Source organism: Dysidea avara, chromosome 9, assembly GCF_963678975.1.
Source record: "Dysidea avara chromosome 9, odDysAvar1.4, whole genome shotgun sequence".
Lineage (NCBI taxonomy): Eukaryota > Metazoa > Porifera > Demospongiae > Dictyoceratida > Dysideidae > Dysidea > Dysidea avara.
The window spans coordinates 12840337-12859818 of NC_089280.1; the positions used below are offsets into that span (position 1 = coordinate 12840337).

Below are 19482 nucleotides of genomic sequence, written 5' to 3' on the forward strand. Positions count from 1 at the left end.
AAGATCTCAAGAGTTTTGCAAAATACTTCAACTCTAACAGTACTTGACATTTCAAACAACAATATTGGTATTGAAGCAGCAGATGATATTGCAACTGTTTTATCTCTAAACACTAAACTACAGAAGTTAAATCTAACTAGAAATAGTTTACAAACAGAAGGTGCTATTAAGATATCCAGAGGTTTACAAAATACTTCAACTCTAACATTACTTGGCATTTCAGAAAACAATATTGGTGTTGAAGCAGCAGATGATATTGCAACTGTTTTATCTCATAACACTAAACTACAGGAGTTAGGTCTAGATGGAAATAGTTTACAAACAGAAGGTGCTATTAAGATATCAAGAGGTTTACAAAATACTTCAACTCTAACAAAACTTGGCATTTCAAACAACAATATTGGTGTTGAAGCAGCAGATGATATTGCAACTGTTTTATCTCATAACACTAAACTACAGCAGTTAGCTCTAGTTGGAAATAGTTTACAAACAGAAGGTGCTATTAAGATATCAAGAGGTTTACAAAATACTTCAACTCTAACAGTACTTGACATTTCAAACAACAAAATTGGTGTTGAAGCAGCAGATGATATTGCAACTGTTTTATCTCATAACACTAAACTACAGCAGTTAGGTCTAGTTGGAAATAGTTTACAAACAGAAGGTGCTATTAAGATATCAAGAGGTTTACAAAATACTTCAACTCTAACAGAACTTGACATTGCAAACAACAATATTGGTGTTGAAGCAGCAGATGATATTGCAACTGTTTTATCTCATAACACTAAACTACAGCAGTTAGGTCTAGATGGAAATAGTTTACAAACAGAAGGTGCTATTAAGATATCAAGAGGTTTACAAAATACTTCAACTCTAACATTACTTGACATTTCAAACAACAATATTGGTATTGAAGCAGCAGATGATATTGCAACTGTTTTATCTCATAACACTAAACTACAGCAGTTAGGTCTAGCTGGAAATAGTTTACAAACAGAAGGTGCTATTAAGATATCAAGAGGTTTACAAAATACTTCAACTCTAACATTACTTGACATTTCAAACAACAATATTGGTATTGAAGCAGCAGATGATATTGCAACTGTTTTATCTCATAACACTAAACTACAGCAGTTAGGTCTAGCTGGAAACAGTTTACAAACAGAAGGTGCTATTAAGATATCAAGAGGTTTACAAAATACTTCAACTCTAACAGTACTTTACATTTCAAACAACAATATTGGTGTTGAAGCAGCAGATGATATTGCAACTGTTTTATCTCATAACACTAAACTACAGCAGTTAAGTCTAGTTGGAAATAGTTTACAAACAGAAGGTGCTATTAAGATCTCAAGAGTTTTGCAAAATACTTCAACTCTAACAGTACTTGACATTTCAAACAACAATATTGGTATTGAAGCAGCAGATGATATTGCAACTGTTTTATCTCATAACACTAAACTACAGAAGTTAAATCTAACTAGAAATAGTTTACAAACAGAAGGTGCTATTAAGATATCCAGAGGTTTACAAAATACTTCAACTCTAACAAAACTTGGCATTTCAAACAACAATATTGGTGTTGAAGCTGCAGATGATATTGCAACTGTTTTATCTCATAACACTAAACTACAGCAGTTAGCTCTAGTTGGAAATAGTTTACAAACAGAAGGTGCTATTAAGATCTCAAGAGGTTTACAGAATACTTCAACTGTAACAGTACTTGACATTTCAAACAACAAAATTGGTGTTGAAGCAGCAGATGATATTGCAACTGTTTTATCTCATAACACTAAACTACAGCAGTTAGCTCTAGTTGGAAATAGTTTACAAACAGAAGGTGCTATTAAGATCTCAAGAGGTTTACAAAATACTTCAACTCTAACAGAACTTTACATTTCAAACAACAATATTGGTGTTGAAGCAGCAGATGATGTTGCAACTGTTTTATCTCATAACACTAAACTACAGCAGTTAGCTCTAGTTGGAAATAGTTTACAAACAGAAGGTGCTATTAAGATCTCAAGAGGTTTGCAAAATACTTCAACTCTAACAGTACTTGACATTTCAAACAACAAAATTGGTGTTGAAGCAGCAGATGATATTGCAACTGTTTTATCTCATAACACTAAACTACAGCAGTTAGGTCTAGCTGGAAATAGTTTACAAACAGAAGGTGCTATTAAGATCTCAAGAGGTTTACAAAATACTTCAACTCTAACAGAACTTTATATTTCAAACAACAATATTGGTGTTGAAGCAGCAGATGATATTGCAACTGTTTTATCTCATAACACTAAACTACAGGAGTTGTATCTAGTTGGAAATAGTTTACAAACAGAAGGTGCTATTAAGATCTCAAGAGGTTTACAAAATACTTCAACTCTAACAGAACTTTACATTTCAAACAACAATATTGGTGTTGAAGCAGCAGATGATGTTGCAACTGTTTTATCTCATAACACTAAACTACAGCAGTTAGCTCTAGTTGGAAATAGTTTACAAACAGAAGGTGCTATTAAGATATCAAGAGGTTTACAAAATACTTCAACTCTAACAGAACTTGACATTTCAAACAACAAAATTGGTGTTGAAGCAGCAGATGATATTGCAACTGTTTTATCTCATAACACTAAACTACAGCAGTTAGGTCTAGTTGGAAATAGTTTACAAACAGAAGGTGCTATTAAGATATCAAGAGGTTTACAAAATACTTCAACTCTAACAGAACTTGACATTGCAAACAACAATATTGGTGTTGAAGCAGCAGATGATATTGCAACTGTTTTATCTCATAACACTAAACTACAGCAGTTAGGTCTAGATGGAAATAGTTTACAAACAGAAGGTGCTATTAAGATATCAAGAGGTTTACAAAATACTTCAACTCTAACATTACTTGACATTTCAAACAACAATATTGGTATTGAAGCAGGAGATGATATTGCAACTGTTTTATCTCATAACACTAAACTACAGCAGTTAGGTCTAGTTGGAAATAGTTTACAAACAGAAGGTGCTATTAAGATCTCAAGAGGTTTACAAAATACTTCAACTCTAACAGTACTTGACATTTCAAACAACAAAATTGGTGTTGAAGCAGCAGATGATATTGCAACTGTTTTATCTCATAACACTAAACTACAGGAGTTGTATCTAGTTGGAAATAGTTTACAAACAGAAGGTGCTATTAAGATCTCAAGAGGTTTACAAAATACTTCAACTCTAACAGAACTTTACATTTCAAACAACAATATTGGTGTTGAAGCAGCAGATGATGTTGCAACTGTTTTATCTCATAACACTAAACTACAGCAGTTAGCTCTAGTTGGAAATAGTTTACAAACAGAAGGTGCTATTAAGATCTCAAGAGGTTTGCAAAATACTTCAACTCTAACAGTACTTGACATTTCAAACAACAAAATTGGTGTTGAAGCAGCAGATGATGTTGCAACTGTTTTATCTCATAACACTAAACTACAGCAGTTAGGTCTATCTGGAAATACTTTACAAACAGAAGGTGCTAGTAAGATCTCAAGAGGTTTACAAAATACTTCAACTCTAACAGTACTTGACATTTCAAACAACAATATTGGTGTTGAAGCAGCAGATGATATTGCAACTATTTTATCTCATAACACTAAACTACAGCAGTTAAGTCTAGCTGGAAATAGTTTACAAACAGAATGTGCTATTAAGATCTCAAGAGATTTACAAAATACTTCAACTCTAACAGTACTTGACATTTCAAGCAACAATATTGGTGTTGCAGCAGCAGATGGTATTGCAGCTGTTTTATCTCATAACACTAAACTACAGCAGTTAGGTCTAGCTGGAAATAGTTTACAAACAGAAGGTGCTATTAAGATATCAGGAGGTTTACAAAATACTTCAACTCTAACAAAACTTGGCATTTCAAACAACAATATTGGTGTTGCAGCAGCAGATGGTATTGCAACTGTTTTATTTCATAACACTAAACTACAGGAGTTGTATCTAGTTGGAAATAGTTTACAAACAGAAGGTGCTATTAAGATATCAAGAGGTTTACAAAATACTTCAACTCTAACAGTACTTGACATTTCAAGCAACAATATTGGTGTTGCAGCAGCAGATGGTATTGCAACTGTTTTATCTCATAACACTAAACTACAGCAGTTAAGTCTAGTTGGAAATAGTTTACAAACAGAAGGTGCTATTAAGATCTCAAGAGTTTTGCAAAATACTTCAACTCTAACAGTACTTGACATTTCAAACAACAATATTGGTATTGAAGCAGCAGATGATATTGCAACTGTTTTATCTCTAAACACTAAACTACAGAAGTTAAATCTAACTAGAAATAGTTTACAAACAGAAGGTGCTATTAAGATATCCAGAGGTTTACAAAATACTTCAACTCTAACAAAACTTGGCATTTCAAACAACAATATTGGTGTTGAAGCAGCAGATGATATTGCAACTGTTTTATCTCATAACACTAAACTACAGCAGTTAGGTCTAGCTGGAAATAGTTTACAAACAGAAGGTGCTATTAAGATCTCAAGAGGTTTACAAGATACTTCAACTCTAACAGTACTTGACATTTCAAACAACAATATTGGTGTTGAAGCAGCAGATGATATTGCAACTGTTTTATCTCATAACACTAAACTACAGGAGTTGTATCTAGTTGGAAATAGTTTACAAACAGAAGGTGCTATTAAGATCTCAAGAGGTTTACAAAATACTTCAACTCTAACAGTACTTGACATTTCAAACAACAAAATTGGTGTTGAAGCAGCAGATGATATTGCAACTGTTTTATCTCATAACACTAAACTACAGGAGTTGTATCTAGTTGGAAATAGTTTACAAACAGAAGGTGCTATTAAGATCTCAAGAGGTTTACAAAATACTTCAACTCTAACAGAACTTTACATTTCAAACAACAATATTGGTGTTGAAGCAGCAGATGATGTTGCAACTGTTTTATCTCATAACACTAAACTACAGCAGTTAGCTCTAGTTGGAAATAGTTTACAAACAGAAGGTGCTATTAAGATCTCAAGAGGTTTGCAAAATACTTCAACTCTAACAGTACTTGACATTTCAAACAACAAAATTGGTGTTGAAGCAGCAGATGATGTTGCAACTGTTTTATCTCATAACACTAAACTACAGCAGTTAGGTCTATCTGGAAATACTTTACAAACAGAAGGTGCTATTAAGATCTCAAGAGGTTTACAAAATACTTCAACTCTAACAGTACTTGACATTTCAAACAACAATATTGGTGTTGAAGCAGCAGATGATATTGCAACTATTTTATCTCATAACACTAAACTACAGCAGTTAAGTCTAGCTGGAAATAGTTTACAAACAGAAGGTGCTATTAAGATCTGAAGAGATTTACAAAATACTTCAACTCTAACAGTACTTGACATTTCAAGCAACAATATTGGTGTTGCAGCAGCAGATGGTATTGCAGCTGTTTTATCTCATAACACTAAACTACAGCAGTTAGGTCTAGCTGGAAATAGTTTACAAACAGAAGGTGCTATTAAGATATCAGGAGGTTTACAAAATACTTCAACTCTAACAAAACTTGGCATTTCAAACAACAATATTGGTGTTGCAGCAGCAGATGGTATTGCAACTGTTTTATTTCATAACACTAAACTACAGGAGTTGTATCTAGTTGGAAATAGTTTACAAACAGAAGGTGCTATTAAGATATCAAGAGGTTTACAAAATACTTCAACTCTAACAGTACTTGACATTTCAAGCAACAATATTGGTGTTGCAGCAGCAGATGGTATTGCAACTGTTTTATCTCATAACACTAAACTACAGCAGTTAGGTCTAGCTGGAAATAGTTTACAAACAGAAGGTGCTATTAAGATCTCAAGAGATTTACAAAATACTTCAACTCTAACAGTACTTGACATTTCTAGCAACAATATTGGTTTTGCAGCAGCAGATGATATTGCAACTGTTTTATCTCATAACACTAAACTACAGGAGTTGTATCTAGTTGGAAATAGTTTACAAACAGAAGGTGCTATTAAGATATCAAGAGGTTTTCAAAATACTTCAACTCTAACAGTACTTGACATTTCAAGCAACAATATTGGTGTTGCAGCAGCAGATGGTATTGCAACTGTTTTATCTCATAACACTAAACTACAGCAGTTAGGTCTAGCTGGAAATAGTTTACAAACAGAAGGTGCTATTAAGATATCAAGAGGTTTACAAAATACTTCAACTCTAACAAAACTTGGCATTTCAAACAACAATATTGGTGTTTAAGCAGCAGATGATATTGCAACTGTTTTATCTCATAACACTAAACTACAGCAGTTAGGTCTAGCTGGAAATAGTTTACAAACAGAAGGTGCTATTAAGATCTCAAGAGGTTTACAAAATACTTCAACTCTAACAGTACTTGACATTTCAAGCAACAACATTGGTGTTGCAGCAGCAGATGGTATTGCAACTGTTTTATCTCATAACACTAAACTACAGCAGTTAGGTCTAGCTGGAAATAGTTTACAAACAGAAGGTGCTATTAAGATATCAAGAGGTTTACAAAATACTTCAACTCTAACAAAACTTGGCATTTCAAACAACAATATTGGTGTTGAAGCAGCAGATGATATTGCAACTGTTTTATCTCATAACACTAAACTACAGCAGTTAGGTCTAGCTGGAAATAGTTTACAAACAGAAGGTGCTATTAAGATCTCAAGAGGTTTACAAAATACTTCAACTCTAACAGTACTTGACATTTCAAGCAACAATATTGGTGTTGAAGCAGCAGATGGTATTGCAACTGTTTTATCTTATAACACTAAACTACAGCAGTTAGGTCTAGTTGGAAATAGTTTACAAACAGAAGGTGCTATTAAGATCTCAAGAGTTTTGCAAAATACTTCAACTCTAACAGTACTTGACATTTCAAACAACAATGTTGGTATTGAAGCAGCAGATGATATTGCAACTGTTTTATCTCTAAACACTAAACTACAGAAGTTAAGTCTAACTAGAAATAGTTTACAAACAGAAGGTGCTATTAAGATATCCAGAGGTTTACAAAATGCTTCAACTCTAACAGAACTTGGCATTTCAGAAAACAATATTGGTGTTGAAGCAGCAGATGATATTGCAACTGTTTTATCTCATAACACTAAACTGCAGGAGTTAGGTCTAGATGGAAATAGTTTACAAACAGAAGGTGCTATTAAGATCTCAAGAGGGTTACAAAATACTTCAACTCTAACAGTACTTGACATTTCAGACAACAATATTGGTGTTGAAGCAGCAGATGATATTGCAACTGTTTTATCTCATAACACTAAACTACAGGAGTTGTATCTAGATGGAAATAGTTTACAAACAGAAGGTGCTATTAAGATATCAAGAGGTTTACAAAATACTTCAACTCTAACAGTACTTGACATTTCAAGCAACAATATTGGTGTTGCAGCAGCAGATGGTATTGCAACTGTTTTATCTCATAACACTAAACTACAGCAGTTAGGTCTAGCTGGAAATAGTTTACAAACAGAAGGTGCTATTAAGATATCAAGAGGTTTACAAAATACTTCAACTCTAACAAAACTTGGCATTTCAAACAACAATATTGGTGTTGAAGCAGCAGATGATATTGCAACTGTTTTATCTCATAACACTAAACTATAGCAGTTAGGTCTAGCTGGAAATAGTTTACAAACAGAAGGTGCTATTAAGATCTCAAGAGGTTTACAAAATACTTCAACTCTAACAGTACTTGACATTTCAAGCAACAACATTGGGGTTGCAGCAGCAGATGGTATTGCAACTGTTTTATCTCATAACACTAAACTACAGCAGTTAGGTCTAGCTGGAAATAGTTTACAAACAGAAGGTGCTATTAAGATATCAAGAGGTTTACAAAATACTTCAACTCTAACAAAACTTGGCATTTCAAACAACAATATTGGTGTTGAAGCAGCAGATGATATTGCAACTGTTTTATCTCATAACACTAAACTACAGCAGTTAGGTCTAGCTGGAAATAGTTTACAAACAGAAGGTGCTATTAAGATCTCAAGAGATTTACAAAATACTTCAACTCTAACAGTACTTGACATTTCAAGCAACAACATTGGTGTTGCAGCAGCAGATGGTATTGCAACTGTTTTATCTCATAACACTAAACTACAGCAGTTAGGTCTAGCTGGAAATAGTTTACAAACAGAAGGTGCTATTAAGATATCAAGAGGTTTACAAAATACTTCAACTCTAACAAAACTTGGCATTTCAAACAACAATATTGGTGTTGAAGCAGCAGATGATATTGCAACTGTTTTATCTCATAACACTAAACTACAGCAGTTAGGTCTAGCTGGAAATAGTTTACAAACAGAAGGTGCTATTAAGATCTCAAGAGATTTACAAAATACTTCAACTCTAACAGTACTTGACATTTCAAGCAACAATATTGGTGTTGCAGCAGCAGGTGGTATTGCAACTGTTTTATCTCATAACACTAAACTACAGGAGTTGTATCTAGTTGGAAATAGTTTACAAACAGAAGGTACTATTAAGATATCAAGAGGTTTACAAAATACTTCAACTCTAACAAAACTTGGCATTTCAAACAACAATATTGGTGTTGAAGCAGCAGATGATATTCATGGGGTGCCGTTTGTATCAAAATTATAACAATATAATAAGTATAAAAAACTAGGTTATATATGCTTGCTGTACATAGTTTATATATATGTACATTTTCATAAATAAATAATGACTCTTTTTAAATAAATAATTTACATTATTTAATATATAATGCTCAAATGACAAGATAATGACTAGCATCTTCTCTATTATGTGCCATTTGTTGGCCTGCTACACATTTTGGCACAAATCCTGAACTTTGAAATGTCATTTGTATCAAAAGTTAGGTTTTTAATTACATTGCCAAAAAAGAAATGGAAATAATTTTCCTTGATATTGTTTACCCAAAAATGTGCAAGATTTTTATAGTACTTTTCATTATTTATTAAACCATGAACATTATTTGTTAAACCATTAAATTCTTTACTTAATGTACATTAGTATACCGTTAATGTTAACAAACCCTGCAATCAACATCTACACGAGGCTACACAGAATTACATAAGGCTACATTGGGTTACATTAAAGCTACAAAGATTTATGATACTACACATGGTTACATGCGGCTACACTGGGTTACATTAAGCTACACTGGGTTACAGGATACTGCACAAGGTTGCATGAGGCTACACTGAGGCATTACAAAGGCTACACTGGGTTACATGAGGCTATACACAAGCTTACATGAAGCTACACAGAGTTACCTGAGGCTACACAGGGTTACATAAGGATACATTGGTTTACATGAAGCTGCACAAAGTTACATTGAGATAATTATATGAGGCGTTACATGAGGCTACACTGGATGATATATATGAAGCTACACAGGGTTACCACCATGCAAAACATTTGAAATACATAGGTGTATAACTGATGTATTATTATGATATACACCAAGGATACACATGTGTGGCACATCTGTTATACACCATGGTTGTACCTGTGTATAGATACCATTTACACTACTATGTATAATATATGAGTATAATTGACTTATACACTACTGGTTAACCACGTGTATAACCTCTGTTTACATAAGTATAATATGTGCATATGTAAGAAATACATATTTGATATACTCACCAATGTATAATTGTGGTGTAACTCAATGTAGTATATCTGATGTGAATATCTTTACTATTATAAGATTAGAGGTTTCATATTAAAAAATTTAAAATTGTACAACATTGAGTAAACAACATGAAATGTGTCCAGTAGTGTTCACTTTGATAAAAGTAGCAGGTACATCATTCTTCTTCTATATAGGTCTCATCATCAAACGACGTCTACAGACAAAAGAAATCACTTAACAATGATTCAAATGCTCTTTTGTGGCCTTACCAATGAAACGAAGCTGATAAATTCACCAGATGTACATGTGTGGACATAATTCTTCTTCCTAGTTCACATCTCCTAAACTCCACACACTGTTCTACAATAGAAAAGGTGTATTCTCCAATAGACAACTATGAAAAGCTATTATACCTGTTCACTGCATAAACACAGTTAACTCAATCATGATCATGTGCCTGGCATCTACACAATGAAGTATCAGTAGCATGTGATTCTACAATTCAGCCCTACAAAATGAATACTTTAAAATAGTTAGTCAGTAATACGACAACAGACATACCTGTAACTATTGAAATGCTGTGCAATCATAATAAGCAGCAGCAGTTCCATTGCCACTATCATTGAAAAGAAAAATTAAAGCTGGCAAGAAAGAAGCACTACTGCTTACCAAGCTATTATTATGTCAGTGCATGATGCAGCAAACTATGCCGCCAAAGCAACTTCCATACAATACCTGCATTGAATCATCAGCCCGTAAAACAGTATAGACAACAAGTAAACTAACAAACCTTTTAAATGTGCTTTTGTACCTAAAGACAAAACTACATAAACAGAAACTTTAATGAACCACACGCACAATTCATGTACGCTTACCGTGATACTAGTGGAGCACGACGCCTTGACCTAGTCTTGAGAGCGATACAACTACGCGCGTCTAGCTAACACCTAAAAGATTAATATTTAGTACACCACGGCAATAAGAAGTGAACATTAATAGCTACACTGACTCACCTCTGGAGGCGGTGCTCACATAAAAGTGCCTCCGACCCGACAGAACAGTGCGCAATGAAACAAAGTATCATCGATAAAAACTCGGATGAAAATAACTGCGCTAGACTTCACACACTGCTAGTCTGAGCTCTCGGCAAAAGAGGTCTAACCGCATCCGGTTGTAAAACTAGTGTTGCTTATAAATTCGAACACTTACGAATCACGTGATTTGATACTCTGGAAGAGCTCATCGTCCTAGACCACCGCGCAAATTCCTACAGTTATGTGGCAAACTGGACAGACAGTAACTAGTTAGTTATTAGTGTTGATTCCGCTGTGAATACTACCTTCACTACTACATTCCTCTTGGTGAGTGGATATGTTCATAGATCCTTAGAGTGTAAAGGATCTATGATATGTTTGTATTGTCCTTTACAGATTACTTAAGCATGTTATACTTTATGTACTAGTCTCACCTGGCTAGACCACTTTATCTTTGTAGGGAGAAAAATGGGTGTGGTCCAGTTTGAATAGTCGCACTCATTCTGGACACACCTCTAAACATGACATCACTGCTTTTGCACGTGTTAGTCCCACTGTGTCATATTATGTGTCTCACTGTGTCATAATATTGTATGTCTCGCTGTGTCATTTTGTATCTCCCACTGTGTCATATTGTATAGCCGGTCACCATCATTGGTACGACGCTTTGATAGACCACCACCATCCGAAGTGTAGGTTAAGAGTGATGTATCAAGTATTATGTACAGATGATTTAGTTTGTATGTATGTTCAGGAGTCCAACAAATCTCGCATAGCCAGACTGACTAAGCCTTTTGCTATTGAGCAACATGCTTGTTTTGTATCCTGTTGTGTTCAAGCAAACACTGTGCCACATTTTAAAGTATAATAGTCTCAGAACCTAAACAGTAAGAAGATAATGGCTTTGCCAATTTGCACCAAGCAGTGGAACTTCCCCTGAAAAAGTTGGTCTAGCTATGTGAGATAGGAGGGTGTCCTGATATTCAAAATGAAATATAAATTCATTACAGTGGAACCTGTGTATTAAAGACACCTTGGGATCAACCAAAAATGTCCTGATTATTAAGATGTCCTGATTTTCCAGGTCAGTTTACATGTAAAAGCTGGTACTTTGGGGCCTCAACTAAGTGTCCAGGTTATGCAGGTGTCCTCTGTAAAACAGTAATTGTATATTCAGTCGAACCTCTCTAATCCAACACCTGCATAATCCAGAATCCGACTGAAATGTCATTTACCAACATTTTTGTATAGAAAACAACCTCTGTAATCTGACAACTCTGTACCCCATAATCCGACACAAACTGTGATTCTCTAGACTTGGAAATGCATTGTTTTTGACCTTTGTAATCTGACAGAGAATAATAGCGGCATTAGAATAATCACAGAAAATAATTTTTAAGCAACCAAAGTATTTAATTGGTTGACAGTAATAGAAAAAAGCTGTAATACTTACAAATTCTAAAATTAATTCATGTTTAAAACATTGTGTGATCTGTTTTACCTGTTATTTACTGCATAATCTGACATATTGTATAATGTCGGATTACAGAGGTGACTTGATAATCCAACAACCTCCTTTATTCAGCAAAATCTATGGCTCCCATTGAGCGTCGCATTAGAGAGGTTTGACTGTATACTGTAAAACAATCATTGTACAAACTGTTTGCTCATGGCTAAAATGACAGCTAAGAAGTATGTGCAATATGTTTCTGTAAAATTAATTATTGTGTACAGCCTACTTTGTGTCTGGTAACTTTTCAGGTGTGATATGTGTAGAGCAACCCTCTATGAGCACAATGATCTAATTCATGGAAATTTTGGCACCACAATGACCCAACCAACCTGGTGTAACAAATTTTGTATTGCAAAATGCAATAAAAGACATATCTCATGACACATAATAGATACCTCAGATTTTGTTGGAAAAGTAGTGCATGGCAAATAGATACCTCAGATTTTGTTGGAAAAGTAGTGCATGGCAATTTAAATGAGCTATAGAAGAAGGAAATTGGAGAAAATTTTAGTGCATCGATTTTTTTAAATTTCACGTAGGGCTACTACAGTAACTGAGTGTCATATGTTTGTACAGGTATGTGTGAAGGTCATCCTAGTTGATTACAGTGTTTATAGGGATTAGTGTACTGCAAGGATTCCATGTATATATGTATTCCTATTCATAGTGTGGGTGGCTACTGAAAGTTTTATGGTGTGTACTCCTGTTTCTACAGTACCTACACGATATGATGGAGAAGGCTACACTGCAGGAGAAAACTGTGGTCTCCCCTGGAACTTACATCAGTGATCAAGCTTATCCTTTTTATGAACGAGATAAGTGAGCCTACATGTGTGTATAGGTAGGCTACAGTACATTACACATGCACACACACATATGCATAATAAATAGGGACCTGCCGATTATGCTGATAATTTTACCTATTATGCTATGCTGCACTGCTCAAAAAATTCACCTATTATGCTTAAATTAATGCTCAATATTTACCTATTATGCTCGATTATGCTCAATGTTCATGCCTTAGTTCATATGCTTTGCTACTAGTTTAACACTATATAGAAAGAAAAAAATGAGTGGCTGGAACACAAATAATAAATTCTTGCTGCATGCCTGCATGTAAGAGACAAGATCGATATACTCTAATAGAACAGTCAGTTTGATGATTGTTCTATTAGAGTTACTGACTGCTCTATTAGAGTATATCCATCTTATTTTGCAATTGTCATTTTCCCAGCAAGAGTTTACACTATCGTACAAATATTTAACCTATTATGCTGGCATTATGCTCAATGCTTTTAGGTACCTATTATGCTCAAAATTATGCTAACATAATCGGCAGGTCCCTAATAATAAATATTAATGCTACACAGTACACACATGCAAATGCACACACACATATGCATAATAAATATTAATGCTACACAGTACACACATGCAAATGCACACACACACACACACACACACACACACACACACACACACACACACACACACACACACACACACACACACACACACACACACACACACACACACACACACACACACACACACACACACTGTTTTTACACTATGATGACTAAAATACTTGAATTGGCATTTTCTGGTTATACTCTGGTGGCTAAATGAAACCAGACCAGTGAGTGATATGAGATCAGCCATAATTTGAGACAATTATGATAAATTACTGAAATTCCTCTATAATCCATCCTCAGAGGATCTACGAAATTTTCTTGGAGGAAGCAACAGCAGCCTGTATGTACCTCATAGATTGTCAAGTTTCACTTTGTCATGCTTCATGTTCCAGTGGTGGTCTGGTAAATTGGCAATCATTGCTGTAAACTGGCATTACAATGGATGTTCATGACTGTACACAAACAAAGAATGTTGGGTGTAATCACATACATATAGTTAAAGAATCTGTGAATAATTCTACACTGTGTGTAGTAAGTGACCAATCTACAATGAATCATTTTTATTATAGACTAAAGTCTCTATCACACTATACGAAAGTATGCAGCTTACTTTTTGGTCTCTTGTATGACTTAACTGCATTATAGAGTTATGAAGGCGTCAGCAGAAAATTTGGCTAAATAGAAAATTCCATACAAACGAGTTTGGTCTGGGATGTGCAGACATGTGGTCGCGCCTACCCAGTGAATCAGCACTGCGGTGCACCATTACTCATGGAAAACAACAGCACTTGCATGTGTCCAGCTCATTAAAATTTTCATTAGAGATAGGTACTATAACCAATCATATCAAAGAGGTGAGCATATGCTCGCTTCCAGTGGTTTTACACGTTTCTCTACGCCTGAATAGTCCGTACTAAATATATATTATGTAAGGCCTACTTGTTCTTTCAGTGTGTGCTATCAAACGTTTCGGTAGCTGGCCTTTGTAACAAAATTTATTAAGGAAGAACAAGTAGCCAGGTGACTATAGTGTTACTACAGGTGACTATATTAATATCACAGTCTTGGCCAAATGTATGTATGCATGTTGCTAGTTACCACTGTGGCTTACATACTGTTCTTAAAAGTTAAATTGACTACCTACCTTATATAGGACTTAATAATAATTTTCAAGTATACAGATCCTCCTAATACTTTGTGTATGATATGACGATGAAGCCAATGTTCCCGGTACTGCAGCGGTATAAATGTGGTGTACGACATTACCCAAAAGCATAGATGTTATGTACGCCAACAGTCATGTTCCACCAGCAACTGTTAAGTATGCCTAAATACTGTATAATTAAAAAAGCATCGATGAAATGACAACAAATGCTAGAAATTTTTGAGGGATGAAATTCTTGCAAATTTGTGAATATTGACAGTTTTCTATATAATTTTATATTGATGAAATCATTGAGTGATTACCTTAGTGAAGTAATGTATAATGATGCTCTCTAGATTTTGTGAATTTAAAGTCATGTTTTACACAGTTTTGCACAGTTTTGTCCCTCATAACCTATAGCCTGTGTGCACTTACTACTGATATTCTTGGTATGATAGATTCAACCAGTAAAGTGTGCCAGATTCACTCAGTAGGGAGTACTCAAGTTGTACGATGACCTTTGTGCACTAACAACCGATATCCTTGGCAGATTCGGTCAGCAAAGAGTACTGAAGTTATAATGACAGACAATCGGTAAGTATGATCATGGCCTTTGCATACTAATAACAGCTTATATTCTTGACAGATTCAGTCAGCAAAGTATACTCAAGTTATTCAATGGACAATAATGACCATGGTCTTTGTATGATGGACAACTTGCAATAGCCTTTTGTGCACTAACAATCAATATCATTCGGCCATCAAGGAGTACCCAAGTTTACGGCAGACAACTGCTAAGTATGACCACGGCCTTTGTATAATAATGACCGATATCCTTGGCAGATTCACTCAACAGAGAGTACCCATGTGTACGATGGACAGCTGGTAAGTTTTCACTAGCATTTGTTCACTAACAACTGATATCCTTTGCAGATTCAGTCAGCGAAGAGAACTGAAGCTGTATGACATACAACTGGTAAGTACTGTATGTCTGAGCATTCACAACTTTACAACTGTTCTGAGCATTTACAACTTTACAACTGTTCTTTTGCAGTTTCTTTCAGTCAGTTATAAAGTTGTACCATAAATTTTATACTGGTAATTGTAGCCTATGTGCTCTTTAAAATAACTATGTCTTGGCAGATGCAGCCTGGTGAAAATAGTACTACATGTATGGCTTGAATTGATGTACAGCAACCACCAACTGGGTCAGGCCTGGTGTAGATGAAGAAAAGCCACCATGACAGAGAACATCTTAATGTTTTTTTTCTATACAAATGTAATTCTACATAAAGGCAAGCTTAGATTAATGCCACTTGGGATGACAATGGAGCTGTTGTTGTGTGTGTTACAGTTTATTGAATTACATTTTTATACATAAATTCTTTAAAAATAGCACAGAATACATAAGAATTTAATAATAAGTTAGCTGTATGTACTGTGCCCACGTAGCCATGCCAACAAGCTGTGGTAAGCTATACTACATTGTGTATATCTATTACATATGTACACATGATGTATACACACCAGTGTATAGCAGCCAATTTGTAATACACAGGATATACAATTATAGTATATCATATTCATACATACCTGTGTAAATTGAATGTATAATTGAGTTATGCCTACTAGTGTGCACCTGAGTATATCAAACTTTTTGCACAGTGTACATGAGGGTACACTGGATTACATGAGGCTACACAGGGTTACATGAGGCTACAATGGGTTACATGAGGCTACAATGGGTCACATGAGGCTAAACTGTACTACATGAGGCTGCACAAATTTACATAAGGATACCTAGGGTTACATGAGGCTTCACAGAAGTTATACATAGGGTTACATGAAGCTACACAGGCTTACACGATGTTACATAGAGCTACAAAGAGTTACATGAGGCTACACGGAGTTACATGAAGCTATAAATTGGGTTACTTGAGGCTACGCTTGGTAACATGAGGCTACACAAGGTTGCATGAGACTGACAAGAACAGTTACATGAGGCTACAAAGGGATAATTATATGAGGCTCCACTAGATTACATGAGGCTACACAGAGTTACATGAAGCTACATTGAATTACATAAGGCTACACTAGGTTACATGAGGCTACACCAAGTTACATGAGCTGCACAGAGTTGCATGATACTATATTGGAGCCTTATGTAACCTTTTGTAAACCCAATGTCGCATCATGTACTTCTGTGTAGCCTCATGTAACCCTTTGTAGCCCCTGTGTAGCTTCATGTAACCCAATGTCTCCTCGTGTAACATTTGTCTAGCCTCATGTAACCTAGTGTTTCCTCATGTAACCCAATGTAGCCTCATGTAACTCTGTACAGCCTCATGTAACCCTTTGTAGCCTCCTGTAACCCTGTGTATTGCCCCGTGTAACCCTGTGTAGCCTCATGTAACCCTGTGTATTGCCTCATGCAATTCTGTGTAGCCTCATGTAACTCTGTGTAGCCTTATGCAACCCAATTTCTCCTCATGTAACCATATCATATAGCCTCAAGTAATCCAATGTAGCGTCATGTAATCCAATGTAGTCTCATGTAACTCTGTGCAGCCTCATGTAACCCTGTCTAGCCCTCATGTAACTCAGTGTAGCCTCATTTAACCCTGTGTAGCCTCCTGTGTATTGCCTCATGTAACTCTGCATGGTCTCATGTAACCCTGTGTATTGCCTCATGTAACTCTGTGTAGTTCCATGTAACCCTCTGTTTTGCCTTGTGTAACTCTGTGTAGTCTCATGTAACTCTGTGCAGCCTATGTAACCCTTTGTAGCCTCATGTAACTCTGTGTAGCCTCGTGTAACACTTTGTAGCCTCATGCCTCATGTAACCCAATGTAGCCTCATGTACCTTACATGAGGCTGCACAGAGTTACATGAGGCTGCACAGAGTTACATAAGGGTACAAAGGGTTACATGAGGCTACACAGAACTACACGGGGCTACATTGGGTTACATGAGGCTACATTTGGTTACATGAAGCTAGACATGGTATGGTTACATGAGAAGACATTGGGTTACATGAGGCTACACAGAGTTACATGAGGCTACACAGAGTTACATGAGGCAATACACAGGGTTACATGAGCTGCATGGTATTACATTGGAGGCTACGCAGCCTCATGTAACCTTTTGTAAACCTAATGTAGCATCATGTACTTCTGTGCAACCTCATGTAACCCTTTGTAGGCTCATGTAACTCAGTATAGCCTCATTTAATCCTGTTTAGCCTCCTGTGTATTGCCTCATGTAACCCTGTGTAGTCTCATGTAACCCTGTCTATTGCCTCATGTAACTCTGTGTAGGCTTATGTAACCCAATGTCTCCTCATGTGATCATACCATGTCTAGCTTCATGTAACCAAAAGTAGCCTCATGTAACTCAATGTAGCCTTGTGTAATTCTGTACAGCCTCATGTAACCCTTTGTAGCCTCATGTAACCCTTTGTAGTCTTATGTAACTCTGTGCAGCCTCATGTAAGTTACATGAGGCTACATTGGGTTACATGACGCATGAGGCTACAAAGTGTTACACGAGGCTACACAGAGTTGTATGAGGCTACGAAGGGTTACATGAGGCTGCACAGAGTTACATGAGGCAATACACAGGGTTACATGAGACTATACAGAGTTACATGAGGCAATACACAGGAGACTACACAGGGTTAAATGAGGCTACACTGAGTTACATGAGGGCTAGACAGGGTTACATGAGGCTGCACAGAGTTACATGAGACTACATTGGATTACATGACACTACATTGGGTTACTTGAGGCTAGACATGATATAGTTACATGAGGAGAAATTGGGTTACATGAGGCTACAAAGGGTTACATGAGGCTGTACAGAGTTACATGAGGCTACATTGGGTTACATGAGGCAACACTAGGTTTCATGAGGCTAGACAAGGTTACATAAGGAGACACTGGGTTACATGAGGCTACACAGAGTTACAGTACATGAGGCTACACAGGCCTAGGATTACATTAGGATACATAAAGTTACAGGAGGATACATCTGGTTACATTAGCTTTACATAAGGGTACACAAAGTTGCATGAGGCTATACACAGAGTTACATAAGGATACATTGGGTTACATGCTTGAGGCTACACAGAGTTCTATGAGGCTACCAAAGTTACATGAGACTACACTGGGTTACAACAGGTCAAACAGAGGATAATATCTATTGTCTGGAAGAACCACAGGATTACAACAGGCTACACAAAAGGTTACAACTATATGTATTAGTATTACTACTACTACCTTTGCAGTGTCAAGCACTAAAGGTTGACGGTCTTTGAATTAACTATCTTAATAAATAGAACGCTTGAGAATTTGCGAACAGCTCAGGTTACACAGGCTTCACAGGGTTACATGAGGTTACAATGAGCTACACAAGGCTGCATTGGGTTACATGAGGATGACTACACTGAGGCTACAGGAGTACAAAGGGTTACAACAAGCTATGTAGGTTTACAACAAGCTATGTAGGTTTACAACATGCTATACTTGGCTACTACACTGAGGATATACACTAGGTTGCACCAGACTACACAGGGGTTCATGAGGATAAGCCTGTTAAATGAAGCTACACTTGGTTGCAAGTGGATCTGTGGATACACCTAGGTAATAGTGGATCATGATACACTG

General features: G+C 36.0%; 2 long non-coding RNA genes across 7 annotated transcripts; one reads left to right on the forward strand and one right to left on the reverse strand.

The window, feature by feature from the left end:
• Positions 1-9773: 9773 nt before the first annotated feature.
• On the reverse strand, positions 9774-10884 carry LOC136265796 (uncharacterized). The gene is made up of 8 exons (XR_010705737.1): positions 10726-10884; positions 10588-10659; positions 10503-10535; positions 10382-10447; positions 10274-10328; positions 10126-10220; positions 9982-10072; positions 9774-9926 (listed from the first exon to the last, which is right to left on the reverse strand). It is a non-coding gene; the product is annotated as an uncharacterized lncRNA (long non-coding RNA).
• Positions 10837-16200, forward strand: LOC136265797 (uncharacterized). 6 transcript variants are annotated; one of them, XR_010705741.1, is made up of 8 exons: positions 10837-11073; positions 11388-11438; positions 11757-11830; positions 12975-13100; positions 15277-15412; positions 15465-15703; positions 15752-15794; positions 15962-16200. It is a non-coding gene; the product is annotated as an uncharacterized lncRNA (long non-coding RNA). The 6 variants fall into 6 exon arrangements; XR_010705739.1 differs by having other exon boundaries at positions 10839-11073; positions 12975-13078; XR_010705740.1 differs by lacking the exon at positions 11757-11830 and having other exon boundaries at positions 10843-11073; positions 12975-13078.
• The last annotated feature ends 3282 nt before the right edge of the window (positions 16201-19482 follow it).